The 18,902-nt window shown below is 38.1% G+C and overlaps 1 protein-coding gene across 1 annotated transcript in view; it reads right to left on the bottom strand.

Annotated features, from left to right (window-relative positions):
* The window catches only part of SORCS1 (sortilin related VPS10 domain containing receptor 1), a 578,863-nt gene extending 575,441 nt beyond the window's left edge, over window positions 1-3,422 (bottom strand). The window contains exons 1-2 of the mRNA XM_068548517.1: window positions 3,368-3,422; window positions 2,337-2,418 (exon numbers count right to left, since the gene is read on the bottom strand). The gene's annotated coding sequence lies outside the window, so the exon portion shown is untranslated. The remainder of the gene's footprint in view (window positions 1-2,336; window positions 2,419-3,367) is intronic.
* Window positions 3,423-18,902: the final 15,480 nt, after the last annotated feature.

An 18,902-nucleotide genomic window follows, 5' to 3' on the forward strand; every position in this document is an offset into this window, starting at 1 on the left:
ATTCCTGACATTGGTGACTTTTGTATTCTTTCATTTTTATTGATCTATCTTACTAGAAGTTCATCAATTTTATGAATTGTTAAAAACAGCTTTTTGCTACACCAATTTTGTATATTTTACTTTATTGCTACTTTTATCTAATTATTTTCTTCCTTTTCTCACCTTGGGCTTAATTTCCTATTATTTTTCTCTTCTTTTGATGGAGAAGTTTATATTATTTTTCCAAACTTTTTCATACACGTGTGTGCACACGCACACACACACACACACACTTAAAAATATTTCCCCTCTAATCACTGCTTTAGCTGCATCCCACAAGTTTTTTTTTTTCTTATTAGTCATCCATTTTATACACATCAGTGAATACACGTCAATCCCAATCTCCCAATTCATCACACCACCACCACCACTCCCCGCCACTTTCCCCCCTTGGTGTCCATACGTTTTTTTCTCTACTTCTGTGTCTCAGTTTCTGCTCAGCAAACCGGTTCCCACAAGTTTTAATATGACCCATTCATTATTATTCAGTTTAATATGTTCTGATTTTCATTTTCTTTTTTGATTAATGAGCTTTTAACAAGTATTATTTTTAATTTTAAAGTGTTCGCGTTTTTCTAATTACTGTTTTGTTTTTATTTTTAGTTTGCTTCCATTGTGATCAGGAAAAATATCATATGTAATTTCAATTATTTAAAATTTGTCCCAAATTGCTTACTGGCCTATCCTATGATCAACAATGATAAATGTTCCAAGCACACTTGAAGGAATGTGTTCTACAATATTTACATTTGGTGTTTTATATATGTTCATTACGTCAAATTTATTAACCATGTTTTTCAAATATTCCATGATCTTTGATTTTTTTTTCTCCTTAATTTTTACTCACTAGGAGAGGTAGTCCTGGGATCTCAAACAAGGCTGTGGAAAGGACCACTCCACCTTGATGGGCCTTGAACTTTAACTTTTGCTTCCCCAGAACAAAATGATGGCTGAAATCACTGTGCAGCTCATGTTTTAATCTCTAAGCTGCTGTATCCTTCTGCTGATTTTCCTGAAGTTTTATCCTGCAATGTGCAAATCATGAATTGCTCGAGATTACATGCATATTTTTTACTCACTTTATGTGTATCCTTTATGTGTAGTATCTTCGTTTAATGTCCCAGTTTCTTTGTCCACCCTAAACTCAAGCATCTGTCTCCTTGGTCCAATGTGACTTATTTTAGGAAAATATTCCCCAAGCATGAATTGGCAAATGGACTCCAGAATAAAATCTTGGGACTATGGAGCTCAACTCATTGTGTGAGCTACAGCCTCTTGGTCCTGTATCCATAGTTTATTTCTAAGGCCTTTTACAGTTGTTTTCAACAGGGGGATTATTCTGATTCAAGCTCTTATACCTTGGCTACAGTCAGAAGTCTAAGATACCATAGTGATCTTTTGTTTCTGTGTGTCCACTGGACCCTTTTAAATACATCACTGGATTTTAGTCATTGCCAACATGAGTCTGACATTTTTATGTGGAGGATTTATTTTTATTGACCAGATAAGAGAAATTCTTGCCCATCACTGTCAGCTATAGCCCTTAACTTGATTTTCAAAGAGCTAATTGGAAGAAAGAGAATAATGAGAAAAAAGGGAAAACTGCAATTATAATGACCTGGGAACTATATTTGTAGCTTTTCATCATTAAAGATGGTATGTTCTGTGCTGCTAAAATAAGCTTTTTTCTTTAGTTGGCAAATAATTTCAAAATGATTTACATGGAGACTTTCACTTTTTAAAAGAGATATTGTTTTTCCTTATTTTTAAAAACTGGAAAGAGCAAACAGAAATGCCTAACATTTCAAGACAATTTAGAAATGTCTACTGACATTTGTTCAGCAACAACTGGGAATTTGTTGGAGATGTAAATTCTCATGCCTCACCCTGGACCTACTAGATTAGAAACTCTGGGGGTGGTGCTCAGCCATCTGTGTTTAACAAACTCTCCAGGTGATTCTGATTCATGCAAAAGAACCACTGCTCATGCTGGTGGCCCAAAGGCCACACTTTGATAAACACTGTTCCAGAGACATAATACCTGGCACATATAGATGATCAATAGATACTTATTGAATAGTTGAATAAATAGCAGATTGATAAACAAAATCAATCATGCTGCTGTATAGATTCACTTGCAATTTGGAAACAAACTTCCCAACTTCAAATATAACACTAGGATCAGAAAGGATGGTAGGAAGCGTTACGCTTATTAAATCTTATACAGAAATTTCACGCTTGTGAATTTTCTATATCTCTCAAATGTTAACTCCAAGACAGTAGCAGAGCAGAGATACCTCGGCATCCTGTTGTCCTGCAGCAGAGAGTGGTCCTCAATGTGCGGTCCCCGGAAACAGCAGCCTCAGCGTCACCTGGGAACTTTTAGAAATGTAAATCATTTGTCCTCACCTGAGACTCACCGAAACAGAAACAGAAAGTTTACAAAATTTACAGAGGATTCCAATGCACGCAAAACTTTGAGAACCACTGCTCTAGGATATGGATTTTAATAAGTTGGCAATGAATCACATGGAAGAGCTAATTAAAGGTGATACTTCAACTAAGCACCAAGGTAAACAGATGGAAAATTCCAAAGTACCCTTCCAAATTGATATATGCAAATGTTTGAAAGAAAGTCTTTAAACTAGTTCTGCAACTCTTGAAACTTTCAACTGGATCATATATACATATGTGTGTGTAGGTGTATGTATTCCTGAGAATATAGGAAACCTAATACATGACTTCTGTGATCAAAGATTACAGTATAACTCTCATCAGTGAAATCTAGATGGTCCTGGAAGAACTGTTTTGTGGTTTTTCTTTCAGTTAACCTGCACCCCAAGAATAGGTCAGTACAAAGGTCTTTCTTTTGGGCCAGAGGTGGGTCATGTGGGAGAATAATATCCAGCCTGGAGTCATCTTGGGTCCAGTTTAGTAGTGCCACCAAGACAGTTCAGAAATAAGAGTTTTAAATCCCAGTAGCAAAAAACTAAGGGGTAACCCTGGATATCTAGGTGTTACTGAAATTAGGGCAAGCCCCCACCCACAATATGATGCCCAGGGTGTGAGATCTATAGACAGAGGGACCCAGTAAAGAAGCTCTAACGAGTCTCTAACAGCATCCAAAGCGAAAGGATCAGCTCTAAACAGCTGTCAAGCCCAGAGAGCATAAAACCAGCTTATGAAACTACCATTTAAACAAAAGATTTCACTTTTCTTTTTCACTCCACCCTCACTCTGCTCCAACTGTGTAGGAGTCAGAAACTATCTAGCAAGGTGGGGTGAGGGCAGCGAAAGCACAAGGTAAGGAAATGCAAAAGAAATCAACCTTGCCCTTCTTTTCCACTGCAGGCTTCCAGGAGATGCCAGCTTCTGCAGGCTGGGAAGGTGAGAGCATTTTAATGATAAGTCAGATCCAAAGTTTGCATTAATATCTTGAACTGGACATTCTGATTTCTGAAATAGGGTCAGTTTGTTTCTTAAAGTGGCTCCGGGATATTTTAACTGAAAGAAACAAGCAAAAATATCATGGACTTGAAGTTTTCACCCAAAGGCAGAAAAACATTATCACAACTGAACACATTTTAGAAGGATGGTGAGAGATAAAAATAAAGTTGTGTTTTGATTATGTCAGGAGTCGTGCTTGCTCAACATACTGGTTACACACAGATTGAGCCTTAAACAATTTGGTTCAAGTCCAAAAATTCTAAAAAACCAGGACTGAGCCAGTTCTGTGCATGTGAAGCCTATTCTACAGCAAGTCCACATGTGGACGCATGCCGAGATGCCCAAATGAATGTTGACTGTGAATTTTATGTTTAAAATAGTTTATAAAGATATGAAGCAATTTTGTAGGGGCAAAGTGGTGTAATAAATATAGAGTTTTTGCTTTTATTTCTGGTACTTTCCTGAAGTACTTGGTCTATCACTCCTTACCATGTGATATAGAATAAGGCACTAATTCTTTAGGCTTCCATTTCCTCATCCGTGTTATAGAGGACTGGGCTTGGTAATTTTAAATGTTGACACTTACGATCCATGACATCATTATAAAAATGATTCGTGATTATCAAGGTAGTATCTCTCCTTTTAAAACCTTCCCTTTTATATTCTGTGATGCTGAGTCCGGGGCTGTGCAAATTACATTCCTCTTTTGCCTGCTGGCTGTTAGGCTCGACCAACATGGGGAGCTAGATGGAGTCTGTGAGAGGAGAATGACAAATGAACTTGCTACTTGCTATTTGTGCCGCCACAGAAATTTTTCCTCCTCACTGTGGTAGCTGGTTTTGATATCAGTGTTTAGTTACCTCCACTTTGCTGCTTCTTTCCCCACACTACAAAATTATGCCCCAAGAGCCCCTTCAAAAATATCACAGGACACCTCCCTTGAAGGTTGGAGTTTCATCTTGACGGGAGTGCTTTGGTGAGATTCTGACACCAATTCTGGTCTGGTCTACCCCTCCCCAGAGGGCTGAGTCTCAGCTCTGTGGGGTCCCTTTTCTGCCATCTTCTTCTTTTTGCTTTCCCAGGTCCTAGGGGCGGAATCTGCTTACTGAAGCTACTACTTCAGTGATACTTCAGAGATCTCTTTTTGCCTTTTCAGTTATCTGAGTTGTTCTATATCCTGACTGGAACCTGAATGATACAGAAATTGGTAATGAGTGGTCCCAGGAAACAAATCCTGGAAGATGGGCATTTGGGATTGGTTTGTCTGTCTCTTTGGGCTTGAATGCACTGTTGTACTCCTTAAGATGGGAATGGGATGTCAGTAATCCACGGCACTTAGTGACACGGTAATTCATTGAATTATCACCGATGGTTGTTTGTGATAAAGTGACCTCTGAAGTAAGGGCTTTGAGAGATGAAATGCTGTTTCACTTGACTGTGATGGTGATGATAACATGGGTTTTGGTGTGGTATAACTGCTTCTGAGTTTTGTAGAGCATTTTAAAAAAGAAATGACAAGTTGAGAACACAATTGAAGAACCCAAGGACATCTCTGGTTGTCCCTTATTCTTTTTAAAACACTTTTTTTAAATTGGGATAACATTGGTTTATAACATTATATAAGTTTAATGTGTACAACCTTATATTCCAACTTGTGTACACACTAGAGTGTGCTCACCACTAAAAATGTAGTTTCCATCCATCACTATGCAGTTGATCCCCTTTTACCCATTTTGCCCTTCCCTTACTCCTCCCCTCTGGTAATCACTGCTCTGTTCTCTGTATCTGCATGTTTGTTTTTGTTTGGTTTGGTTTGGTTATTTACTTTTTTTATTTGTATGTTTTTTTATATTCCACATGTGAGTGAAATTATACAGTACTTGTCTTTCTCCATCTGACTTATTTCACTTAGCATAATAACCTGGAGGTCCATCCATGTTGTCACAAATGGCAAGATTTCATCTTTTTTGATGAAAAAAGTGGCTGAGTAGTATTCCATTTTATGTATATATATATATATATATATATATATATATATATATATATATATATATATATATATATATCTCATATCCTCTTTATCCATTGATCCGTTGATGGAAGAATGTCTTATTCTTGTAGCCACAGGATTAAGCTCCATAAATCCAGACACAAACATTAATTGTGCAAGTTGCAGAATTACAGCTTAGGTTGGATTCACAACTTAAGTTGGATTCATTTGGTTGCCAAATGAGTTATGTGAAAGTTAGGACATTTATTGATAAGTATAGATCTTCCTCCACTTATGGTGGAACTTATGCCTTGATAAACCCATTGTAATTTGAAAATATTGTAAGGCAAAAATGCCTTTAATACACCTAACCTAACAAAATCATAGCTTAACCTAGCCTACTTTAAACATACTCAGAACACTTACATTAGCCTACAGTTGGGCAAAATCATCTAACACAAAGCCTATTTTATAATGTTGAATAGTTCATGGAACTTATTGAATACTATACTGAAAGTGAAAACCAGAAGGTTTGTATGGGTACAGAGTGACTGTAAGTGTAGTGGTTGTTTACCTTCATGATCGAGAGGCTGACTAGGAGCTATGGCTCACTGCTGCTGCCACCCAGAATCATGAGAGAGTTTTGCACTGCATGTGGCTAGCCTGGGAAAAGATCAAAGTTTAAAGTTGGAAGTGTGTTTTTTATTGAATGTGTGTTGCTATCACACCATGGTAAAGTTGAAACCTCCTAAGTCAGAGACTATCTGCACTGAAGCCCTAACATCTGGAATGGGAATATTTGAGTGAACTCAGGGGAGGTTAAGTAACTTGATTCTCAAGCTATCTTGAGTCTCTTTTTCCAGCGGAAACAGCCTACCCTCTTGTGTCTGAGGAGTCAAGCTATCTCTTACGTGAAGACCCTATAATTTCATCTGGAGAGTTGCCTTATTGGGGGATGCTTATTATCTTAAAGTTCTACCATATACTTACCTATTATTGACACTATAGTCACGAATTAGAATCCTAGGGTCATATCTTAGAATCTTCTAGAGCAAGCTCAACATCAGACCCAGCAGAAAATAGTTAATGCTTTAAATTTTTAAAAAGATTTTGCTACTTTATACAAGCAGGGAATATATGTGAGAATGGATTCTAATAGCTTCTATGGTAGTCTCTTAAAGATAAAGCAGGATATATCTATATATCTATATCTATATCTATCTATATATATATATATCCTGATTAGGCTAAATATGTTGATATGCGTGCATTTACCAGAAATTCTGGACTTAATGTATACCAGTCTAAAAGAGTTTACAACAGTTTTAATGGTTGACTAAAACTTGTACTTATGTTCTCCCTCATTTAATGTGATTGAGATGCCAGAACTTCCATGGAATAATGTAAAGGAAGGAATACAAAGGTTCAGGGAGATAGAACTGTGGAATGGAGTTAACATTCAAGGCTTGCATTTCATCATTTCCCCACTACATCGTCAAGAGTGCCGAGAAGACAATAGCTTCACTAAGGCACTGAGAAATACATTAATGATGAGAGTGTCAGTATCCTTGGTAGGCTCTGTGGTAGCTTCACTATCTAGGTTGTATATAAGGATGGGAAATAACTCCCTGATTTCAAAGGAGATGACAAGATCCAAGAGGAACAAAGGATAATGGACAGCATATTATCACCATGGACAACATGAGGATATTTACCATAACAAACAGCAAGGATGCAGTAGAAATTGGACTATTTGGACCTATAGTAATCTTTTGAGGTTTCTAACAAATTATTATGCTTCTAGTAATAAAATAGGTGGTTGGCCTAATTATTATTAATTGATCCACATTTTTTTAAAAGTGAAAACTCCAGTTCTGGTAATTTTTCAATGCACCATCATAGAGAATCACAGCCATTCAGCTAGTTTTCAGATCATAGCCAGTTCACAAACCTTCACTGATTAATGGGGAAATTTCTTCTCCTCAAGAATGGTCCTGCCATACTGCCACAAGTATATATGTAAATATGACCGCGTACCCTCTCCAGACGGACAGGAGACGCTTTAATAAAGGGAAATGGAAATACTTAGCACTTATCAAAATCAGTAGACATTGTATTTGATCTGACAATAATTTCTGGGAATCCTGAATGTGACAGTGGTCTATCAGTTAATTAGGGGCCAATGGAATTTAGGCAATAAATGGAGTCTTTGCCCATGTTTGAATCAAAGCAGGCTCAATAGTTTTATCAATAAATTCAATGAATATTTCCTCACTTTTTTTTTTAAATGCAGACTTTTTAAAAAAATTAATTTATTTATTTTTGGCTGCGTTGGGTCTTGTTGCTGCGTGTGGGCTTTCTCTAGTTGTGGCGAGTGGGGACTACTCTTCGTTGTGGTACTCGGGCTTCTCATTGCGGTGGCTTCTCTTGTTGCGGAGCACTGGCTCTAGGCGCTCGGGCTTCAGTGGTTGTGGTATGTGGGCTCAGTAGTTGTGGCTTGCAGGCTCTAGAGCGCAGGCTCAGTAGTTATAGTGCATGGGCTTAGTTGCTCCGCGGCATGTGGGATCTTCCTGGACCATGGCTTGAACCTGTGTCCCCTGCATTGGCAGCCAGATTCCCAACCACTGCGCCTCCAGGGAAGTCCCTTTCCTCACTTTTTGAATGAATAATTGTAATAGACAGATATAGCAAATGTCAGAATCCACATAGTATCCCTCTGACCCATCGACTGAAGGCTATTGTGAAAGTAAGAGCTAAATGGAAGTCCCAGGAATTTCCTTTCCTTTACCAGATTAATAAAAGAAAAACCATACCACATCCCCAGGAAAATTGCATAGTTCAATAGCACCATCCCGAACTCGAAATATTCATGAGCGCTGATACCTATCATATCCCATTCAGTTTTTCTAATTAGCCTATGTATGCTAAGGAAGAAGGATCTCCAGGAACAACTGTGATTTTCACAAACTTAATTAGGTGAGAACTCCAAATGGTGCTGTTATTTCAGATGTGGAAAGGTAAATTTAGGAGCAAATCAACACATCTTCTGGTACCTAGAATGCAGCCATGTACCTAGCAAATGCTTTTTTCCCCCTCTATACCAGTTTGCAAAATTCTTCCATCAAAGGCAGCTTGATTTTACCCCACAATTTATTTCATAAACTTGCTTCATTGCAACATCAGTTCTCTTACTGTCACTCATATTCTGCAGGTCTCCTGAATGTCTTAACAATGTCCACTACACTGATGACATTGTGTCAATCAGACCAGAGGAACAGGAAATAGCAATTACTTCATTTGCTTTGATAGGACACATGTAAGCCAGATGGTGGGAGATTAACTTTATGAATGTTCAGGAACACACTATCTTTGTGGAATGTCTTAATTTCCGATGGTCTGAAGCATGTTGAGATATCCAAGGTAAGAGGCATGTTGCTTCATCAGGAATTGATATTAAATAGGAGGCACAGTGAGAGCTTTTGTGTCTTGCAGGCAACGTACACATATTTTAGTGTGCCACTCTGAGTCTTTCACTGAGAAACCCACTGCTACCAAGTCTAATCTCATACTGCTCACTGCAGGACAGGCCAATAAATCAAGAGAGGAGGTGCTGGGGCAAGGAACAGTGACTTTATTTGGAAAGCCAGCAGACTGAGAAGACGGCAGACTAGTGTCCTAGAGAACCATTTTACCTGAGTTAGAATTCAGGCTCCTTTTATACTAAAAGATTAGGGGATGTGGCTGGTTGTTGCAGACCTCTTGGTACTGGCCAGACCTGGGAGGGGATGTGACAGTCCTTTGTTCTTGCAGCTGTCTGGTCTAGTCACAATGTTCCTGTAAACCTTCAATAAGACAAATGCTATTTTCTCTTCTGCAACTTTTTATCTCTGCATGAATGAAAAGTTGTTATACCTTTAAAGGTCAAGCCTCGGAGGCAGTGTCTTGAGGAAGGGCTATTGTATATATTTCAGGCTATAGGCAACATTTCTTACAAAGGTGCAGAGCCAGCATGACTAAGCACAGGCAACTGAAAACAAAGGTTAGCACTAAAGGAATAGATCCAATATGGAGTCAGGTTTGTTCTCTGTAACACAGTGAGGCAGAGAGACATCAGTTGTCCAGCGCCTACTCGTTGGTGGTTTGAGTTTCAGCTCCAGGGGAGTTGACCTCCAAGTTCTTTTGCTATGACTAGTCTAGAAGCAACTGTAAGCAGATAAGGTAGAGAGTCTCCAGAGAAAGAAAACCAGGCATGGCTTTCTTGACAGAAGAGAAGCCATTTTGGCCTAAAGCCATTTTGTGATCTAAGCCTGGCCATAATTCTTGCCCTTGAACAAGTCTCAGTAATTAATGATCTTAAGGTGACAAAATAATGCAGAAACAAAGGACTGTTATCAGGCAAAAGAAGTAACAATAGCAAAGATAACGTATCAGTTGTAAACACTCCTGGTTCTATTTCAATGGTAAAGATTAGCCTAAAGGGCTCAACAACCAGATCAACAGGAACCTAATGGATGATGATGACCTTTTCTGACTCTTGTGAGTTCAATCAACTACAGCTTGGACTCTGTGGACTGCCCAAGTCCCTTCATGAGCATGCATATACCCTTAGCTTAAAACTTGTCCCATTTTGCTGTTCTGGGAGATACTGCTTTGGGAAAGATGCCCAGTGTTCCCTTTACTTGCTCCAAGTAATAAATACTTCCTTCTCTTGACTAGACACACACCAAGAAGTGACCAGTTTTCTGGGTAACACAACCAATCATCAATGGTCTCAGTCCCACCTCTACAGGGACCTGCTTTGAGCTGTAAGGTACAAGTAGTAGCCAAACAGTAGGTCCTCTTCAAAGACCTGAGATCCAGCTTCTTGCAGCCACTTCTCCAAACCTGTACATTTAATAATCCCAGCTTCTTCCTTTTGTTCACCCAATACTAGGGGTGGTAGTTGTTTCCTCAATCACAGCCTCTTTCATACCTCAGATTTCTCTTTGTTTTATTCAGTTCTCTAAAATTATATTATATTAAATTTGTTCTGTTAAAATAGGTCATGTTTCTGCCTTCTTACTCCTTCTTACTAGAACCTGACTGATTTTTAAATAGATATGTTTGTCAACTTAACTCTGCTAAATGGTTTCTTGACCTTTTCCTACTCAGAAACCAAAGTAGGAAAATGTTTGCAAAGAGCAAAGTGGGAGAAGTGTTAAAAAACCCAGACCAACTAATAATGATATTGCATGTATAAAATGTTCTCACCAACATCTTCAATGATGTATATGTAAAATTTCATAATGCCACAATGGCTCAGCTAATTCATTTACATTTTTCTTTGAGCCTATCTTTTGCTATAAAGTCCCTTTAAACCATCCCTAAGTTTAAAAATCTAAATATTTGTTCTCCAGACTTTTGACACAACTGGGTCTCCTTTCTCCTTTGTATCTGTGACTTTAAATTCTTTGAGCCAATAAACAATAATACTTTCATCACTTGAATTGTCCCCTTGTAGCTTCCAGGCTACAAAAATAAAATATAATAGTGAATGCATTTTCTTTTATGGCTTAGACCATCTCTCAGAAGGTCTTAGGCTTGATCTAATCTCAAGATGTTTCAGATTTGGGGAGTTAATGATGGTGATTTTTCATTGGTAAAAACAACAAAAACATAATTCATTCCAGATTGGATTTGGCATATCTGTGTAGTATAATATTTTAGAATTATTGTTTGTTTAGTGTTCTCAATACAATGATCAAAAAAATATGAGGATACACCTAATTTCCTAGCTTTCAACTTTCTTTTTTTTCCACCAAGATTCTCTTGCCTTGTTCTCATGGAAAGGAGATGATACTGCCTATTGAAAGGTATGAAATCAGCAGAGATGTAGCATTTCCCAAGATTTTTCTTGCAGACTCGGGCCTCCATGATGAGGACACAATTCTGTTCATTTCTCCTTCCCTTCACTAAAATAAAATTGCTGGCAGTAATTCCTAGAAGTGCACCCAGAAAATCCAGGAACTATAATTATGACACTGGGGATCACCTGCTTCATGGAATTAACATTTTAAAGGGAAAAGTGTGAAATGAGACACATAATTTCCTTAAAAATAAGTCTCAAATACCCAGAAATACCCCAGATTATTTGCACTTAAAAGAATAAGGAAAATGATTTTGTAAAGTGTGGAAATGTTACCTTCCAAAGAAAAACAAAAAAGGAAAGAGTTACAGAGGAATCCAGATGGAGACAGGGAGACAGATAACTAAATAGTCTAGTAGAATCATTTTATGCACTTTTCACGCACATTTATTTTTTCATTCAATTTGTTGGAAGTGTCTGTGACTGAGACGCTTTGGCTGATTTAGCACAATAAAGAAAAGCAAAGGGAGTTAAGTTTGAAGTTAAATTGGAGTTACTTAAACTATGGAAATACGCACCTTCTCTAATACAGGAGATAATACACAAGAGTGGGCAATGATGGGGAATGTTCTCCACAGCTTATTATTTAGGAAAATGGAATTCAGTGGTTAAATATTTAAGCTTTAGAGTCAGACAGACAAAGACCAGAATTTCAGTACAAATGCTCCAAGCATGGTGCCTATTCAATATTTTCATCAATGTTATATTTTCTTATGATGACTGTTAAGATGTTGATAAGAAGATGTTAGAGGAAACCCTGTCCTGCCCCAAGATTAGGCAATTCCCCTTACATACAAACTTATTTTTATTGAACAGGTCAACTCTGATAATATGAGAATGGTTAAGTCAACTTTCTGCTCCTGAGATCCAAAAAGAAACAAATCCTATTGTTATAACTCTGGTTTACTTATCTGGTAGGTGGAGATTGTACTAGTGCTGATGTTATAAGATTTATGTGAGAATTATGGTTATCATTTTTTAATTCATGATGTACTAACAGTGTCATGCCTGGCACATAGTAAGAGCTCAATAAACATCAACTATCACTATTATTATTTGTAGAGAAAGAGATTTGCCTAACCCTTGTCTGACATGGGCCACAGAGAGCACTGATGCGTGGGGTCCCCAGACTAATAGTGGGCACAAAATCTTATCCACTGGATTAATCATATTTTTAATTTTTCTATATCTTATGATTACTATATCTTTTGACCTTTGGTGGGGGGGGTTCCCTTGCTGGCTGGGGAGAGATAGCCTCTCTAGCTAATTCTTAGAGATGGTAAACAGCTTACAGATCAGCCTATTTTTCATATACAAACCAAGCATTCCTGAGTCCATACCCCCAACCACCTCTTTTATCTCACTTTCACATTCAAAGCCCATATTTTTCCCTGTCCTAAATCAACACAGGGACAGATACAAGGCAATTAGGGACTGGCCCTATACCCCAAAGCCCACCTGATTTATTCAAACTAGCCAGTCCTAAAACGTTTACCCTGCCTGCCTTGCCTTACTCACAGAAACCTCAATAAGGTTGTGGCCTATACCTTTTACCTGATCCTTTGTGCCCCCTGACTGACTGGTTTTTCCTTCTGTACCCTTTGTAGTGTGCCTTGCCTCTCATTTCTAGTGGAACTGTGAGTAACATTACATTTGCCTTTCAATGGCACTGGCCTCTCCGACTCATCATTCAGTCACCTCTATAAATTAAAATCTCACAGGTCCACTTTGAGACACCCACATCTTTCATTAATAGGTGCACTGAAGTCCTCTTAGATAAGTACTCAGGCTTGGCCATATTGGCTCTTTCCCTGTTGTTAGGCTGCCCTGAGATGCTAAATGGAAGCTGATCTATCCTAGAACAATGAGACACTTGGTAGAGAAGAACTGAGGCATCCCAGCCGAGAGGCAACACTGTGACAGATGAGTGAGTGAGTGAAGTCAGTTTAGACTATCCAGCCTTTCAGGCCCTATCTGACTTCAACTGCCCCAGTGAGCTCAGTGATCTACAAGTGAGATCAATAGAACAGGGAATAACAAGAAATCATTGTTGTTTTAATTAACTAAGTTATGGGGTGGTTTGTTATACAGCCATAGAGGAGTGAAACACAAAAGAAACGTGATGGAAATTATATGTTATTAAATGCCTTGAACACACATCCACACAAATGCACACACACATTTCTACATACTGACCAGTTAATATGTAATAAGAGGCAAATTATGAAAAGTTCCAAAATTTTTTTAAAAATATAGAAAGATAAAATGGTCTCTTTACTAATCAGTATAACTTTGGTTAGCAAAATTCAGGGAAGGGATTAATCCAACTGGGTACCATAGAACCTTATGTAAGATCTTATGACATTATAACATCACTTTCCCTCATAGGGTTGTTCTGATGCTTAAATGAGGTAAAGTACAGAAAGCACATAGTTCAGTATCCAGCATGTGTTAAATACTCAAGTACAGCAGCCATTACTGATCCCATATCACTTACCTGAGATATAAATATGATGACATTTCTATAAATCAATAATAAGAAGGCAAACAACCCAAATAAAACACCTGGACAAAACAAACTGAACAGATATTTCACAAAAAAAGTTATCTGTCAAACAAAACAAAAACAAACACAAACAAACAAAAACAAACAAAAAAACCCCACAGATTAGATGGCTGAAATAACAGAAATGTTTCTCACACTGCTCAAGAGACAGGAAGTTTGAGACCACGGTGCCAGCAGGGTTGGTGTCTGATGAGTGCTCTCCCCTTGGGTTGCAGTTAGCCATCACCTCACTGTGTGCTCACATGATCTTTCCTCAGTACCTGCCTATGCAGTGAGTGAGAGAGAGAGAGAGTGAGAGAGATCAAAAGAGACAGCTCTTTGGTGTCTGTTTCTTATAAGGACACTGACACTAATCTTACCCTATCAGGGCTTCACTTTTATGACCTCATTTAACCTTAATTACTTCCTTAGAGGCCCCTCTCCAAATGCAGTCATATGAGGGTTATGAATATGAATTTTGGGGGGACACATTCAGTCCATAACAGTATCCCAGTGAACAATAAACTCGTGAAACAATACTGAATATCACATTTGTAGGTAAATGCAAACGGAACCCTCAAAGATAGAGCATGTCATGCTGACTGGGATGGCAAAAACAAACAAAAAATGTCTGACAACACTAGGTATTGGCTTTGACGTGTTGCGACGGGCATCCTTGTTCATTGGTTGTAGTAGTGAAAATGGAGACATATTTGAAAGTTTTTTTTATAAAGGTAAACACCAATATACACCCAGGTACTTGGCCAAGATAAATGAAAATTAATATACACAGAAAGGTTGTGCAAGGATATTTATAGTGGTCTTATTCAGCTAGGAACTTGGGAACAACCCAGGTGCACATCAACAAAAGAATATATAAACAAATTGTGGTGCATTCAAATAATGGAATGATACTCAGCAATAGAAAAGTATTCATACTGTTCTGCACAACATGATAAATGTTAAAACATCATATTAAGCAAAAGAAGCCAAACACAAGAAAGAACATGCAATACTATTTTATTTACATGGCATCATAAAACAGGCAAAAAATATATAAAGAAATATTTTGTGTGGGTGGGGGCATGATTGAGTGATAAGGGGCACAAGCGAATTTTCTGGCATGATAAAAATGTAAGCATTTTAAAAAATTATTGAATTTCACACTTAATATGTGTGAATTTCATTGTATAACTATGTTTTACCAAAAAGGGGGAAGAAAGAATCACAAGTAGAGAACTCTAGTAGGTTTATTTTTATCGATGATGTGTTTGCTATTATGAGACTCCTTCATGTATTCTAGGATTTCACAAATAAGTAAATACATAGAATGTAATGGGGAGCCATGGTTCTCACTGTTGGAGAAGGGAGTTACAAACATGGAAGAAAATACTTCAATGTACCATATTATTTTGGATTGGAATTTGAAATATCAATATGAATATATATATACATATTAATATAATAGATATGTTTGTATAAATATATGTATATACACATATACATAGATATACACATATGTGTGTGTGTGTGTGCACACACACACACACACACACAAAGATATCTAGTAGAATCTGCCCCAGCATGAGCCGGAACGTAATCGCTCTGAAACATTGCAGCCTAAGCTTTGTGACAACTATTCTACAGATTTCTAGAAATGGAAGCCAAACCATCCATGGTGCCATCTTCAAGCTGTCTACCTGTGACCTAGGTGGCCCCACAGATCTGCAAGCCCCCATTCAGCCTGAATGCTTTGATGACCTCCTATCTCTGACAGCTCTCTGGTCTATTTACCCAGCAAATCTAAACCATCTCAGCCTGGCCAAACCAGGAACCTTCTCTGCTATCCGTTGGGTTGAAACACATGTTCTTCAGTGAGATCTGAACTCCTTCTAAGTTTATACTTTCATAAGTACTCTCCCTCAGCTCTAGAGTACCAGACAGATTTTCCTTACATCTTATAGTTACTCTTTCACCACAGTTAATAATTCTTTGTGATAAACCTCTCCTGTAATCTCCTGGCATTTTGTGTCTCCTGATCAAACTCACACTTCTACTGATCAAAACTAACACATATCACATCATATGAAAAGCTGTTCATATCAACTACTAGAGAAAAAGATTTTCTTATGCAGGTAATGAAACAAACCAGCCAACAACCAACCAATCAACCGACAAAAGCGAGCCTTGCTCTTCTCATAGCGTGTTTCTATAAGAAGAACAAAAAACTAACCTCTTAAAAAGTAGAAATGAAAAAAAGAAATCCCTTATACACAGTGATTTACATTCCTTGTTATTTTTGGCTAATTTCACACATTTTAACTCTTGGGATTGGAATCATTTCAGCTAAAAAGCTTCTTTCAGTTGAGAAGCCTAGATTCATGTTTATTATTAGCTTGGCAGCAATGAGACCTGGCCCAGCTTTAACATGAGAAGCATATTTTCACGCAGAGTCAAGGCAATGTGGGAGGACGTTGCCTCAAGTTAGGGATGTCAGGGACTCTCCTGAAATCTGTTAAGCTCAATCTACTGAGCATCTACAATGTGCTGCACTAAGTAATTTGGGGGGAAAATCTCTGCTTTTAACTAACTTAACAATGAAAATGTATGAATGGTTTTATAGAAGGTAATATAGAAGGTAACATGTGACATAATTCAAATGAGACAGAGAAAGATTTGAGAATTCAGAGGAGAGAGCCATCAGAGCCACCTTAAGACCAATATTCAACAAAAACTCAATGGATGTAGTATTGTTACTGGCATGACCTTGAAGTTTGGGTTGGATTTCAACTGAAAAGAAGGAAAGGACTCTCCAGGTGGTGCAATGGTTAAGAATCTGCCTGCCAATGCAGGGGACATGGGTTCGAGCCCTGGTCTGGGAAGATCCCACATGCCTCGGAGCAACTAAGCCCATGCACCACCACTACTGAGCCTGCAAGCCACAACTACTGAGCCCACATGCCACAACTACTAAGCCCGCACACCTACAGCCCATGCTCTGCAATAAGAGAAGCCACCGCAGTGAGAGGCCCACGTACCACAACAAAGAGTAGCCCCTGCTCACCACAACTAGAGAAAGCCCTCGCGCAGCAATGAAGACCCAAAATGGCCAAAAATAAATAAATTAATTAATTAAGAAAAAAAGGACAAAGAAAAGATAATGAGTTGTGTTTGGATTCACGAATATGGTAGAGCTGGCAAATAATGAGACTCCATCCTCAGGAGACAGTCTGTTCAGTTTAATTAGAAAGACAGAGATTAAGATTAATAGACTCAAATACTTAATTAGAATGCCTTTGGTACACAGAGAGTACTCATAACTAATTATAATCCAAACATACACCTCATAAACCATGAAAAAGTGATTACAATCATGAGGATGTAAGCTTTTTACTTATTAAGTTGTATAACATAATAGATAGTTCTGTGGTATGAACCAGAAGCTCAGAATTCCATTGGGTGTCATTGGCAGTAATGTCCTAGATGGTAAGCAAATGAACAATTCATTCTTTATAAAAATAATGCCATTGACCTACGCTCAATAAGTCATATGGTCTGAGACTCTGCAGGACTTGTGGCACTTTGTCAGCTGGTCCTCTTATAACAAAGACCCACATTCACATCATGGTCATCATAGGAGGGAGTCTGGAACTTAACAGAAACTGGTTAACCTGTGAGGTCATGGGATTGCCCACCAGCTGGCCTCTGAGCTCTAGTATCCAGCTCATGCTGAATGAAATAATTAATGGCTGCTGACATAAGCCTCATACTTTCAAATATCTGGTCAAATAATGATGACCTTTCCTCCATTATTTTTTTCTTTGTTATTTTCACTGAAAAGACAATGCCTCTGAAGGCCAAAAGGCCAGTACGAGGTTAGGCTGCCAAGGATAACTTGGAATTGATCTGAACTGGATATTTCTTTTAGGATCAGATATGACAATTTAATGAAATGGCTGGCACACAGTAAAAAAGAAATAAATGAGACTGTATGAATATTATTATCCTCCTTTACTTAATATTTCCCTCTTATGACCATGAAGTTCCTTCTATCTTCTTGTATACCATGGTCTTCAAAAATTTCCACATTGATTTTGAAATCTGAACTGATCATATGTCCCTCTCCTTAGTATCCTTTAGTGGCTTCCCATAGCTCTTAAAATAAAGATCCTGTAACATGGAGTTAGGGCCTCTATAATCTGATGTCGCCCTTCCTCTATATATGGTCGTCATATTGAACCAGTTCCACAGCCGTTCTCTCAGCCACTGGCAGCTTTCCACACAGGCCTGAGAGTGTGGCCTTCTCTACCCTTGGACCACTTAGCTCCTCTCTTCCCCACCTGGCTACCCTCATTTATCCTTCAGGTCTCAGCTAAAGTACATTTTCTCAGGGAAGCTCTGCCTGACCTTCCTTACCAGCTATCATAAACCCTCATATCATCACCTGCCTCTCCTTAGAACTCATCAAAATTGTAAGTCTCTATTTCTGTGATAATTTGACTAATACCTGTCTTCCCTACTAGACTATAAGCTCCATGAGGGCAAGGGCACTGCCATTTTTCTCAATATTATACCCCAGAACCTGGTACAGTACTTGGTATGTGGTAGGTTTCATAAATAACGTTCTATCCATTACATAAATATTTATTGAGCACCATGTAACTAAATTTGTGATAACTGCTTAAATGAAAAAGAGAAAAGAAATAATAATGGTTATAGAATCATAAGGCATAATCAGTATAACAGGAAAAGGTAAATGTATGCAAGATAAAAGTTAATAAAACAGTTTCGGTCTTCTACAAAGGAAAGTTTCCCTGTGTGACTCATTTTTTGGCCTATTGTTATAAAATTCTAGTTTCCCAGGGACCACAAACCCAGTTACGTAGCCAGAACTACTTTTGAGACACCAAAACAGTAGTGGAGAGTTGTTTAGCATTCTAGGAAAATCAGCTTAGGGAAAATAATTATATCTATAT

This window comes from Eschrichtius robustus, chromosome 7 (genome assembly GCF_028021215.1).
Source record: "Eschrichtius robustus isolate mEscRob2 chromosome 7, mEscRob2.pri, whole genome shotgun sequence".
Classification (NCBI taxonomy): domain Eukaryota; kingdom Metazoa; phylum Chordata; class Mammalia; order Artiodactyla; family Eschrichtiidae; genus Eschrichtius; species Eschrichtius robustus.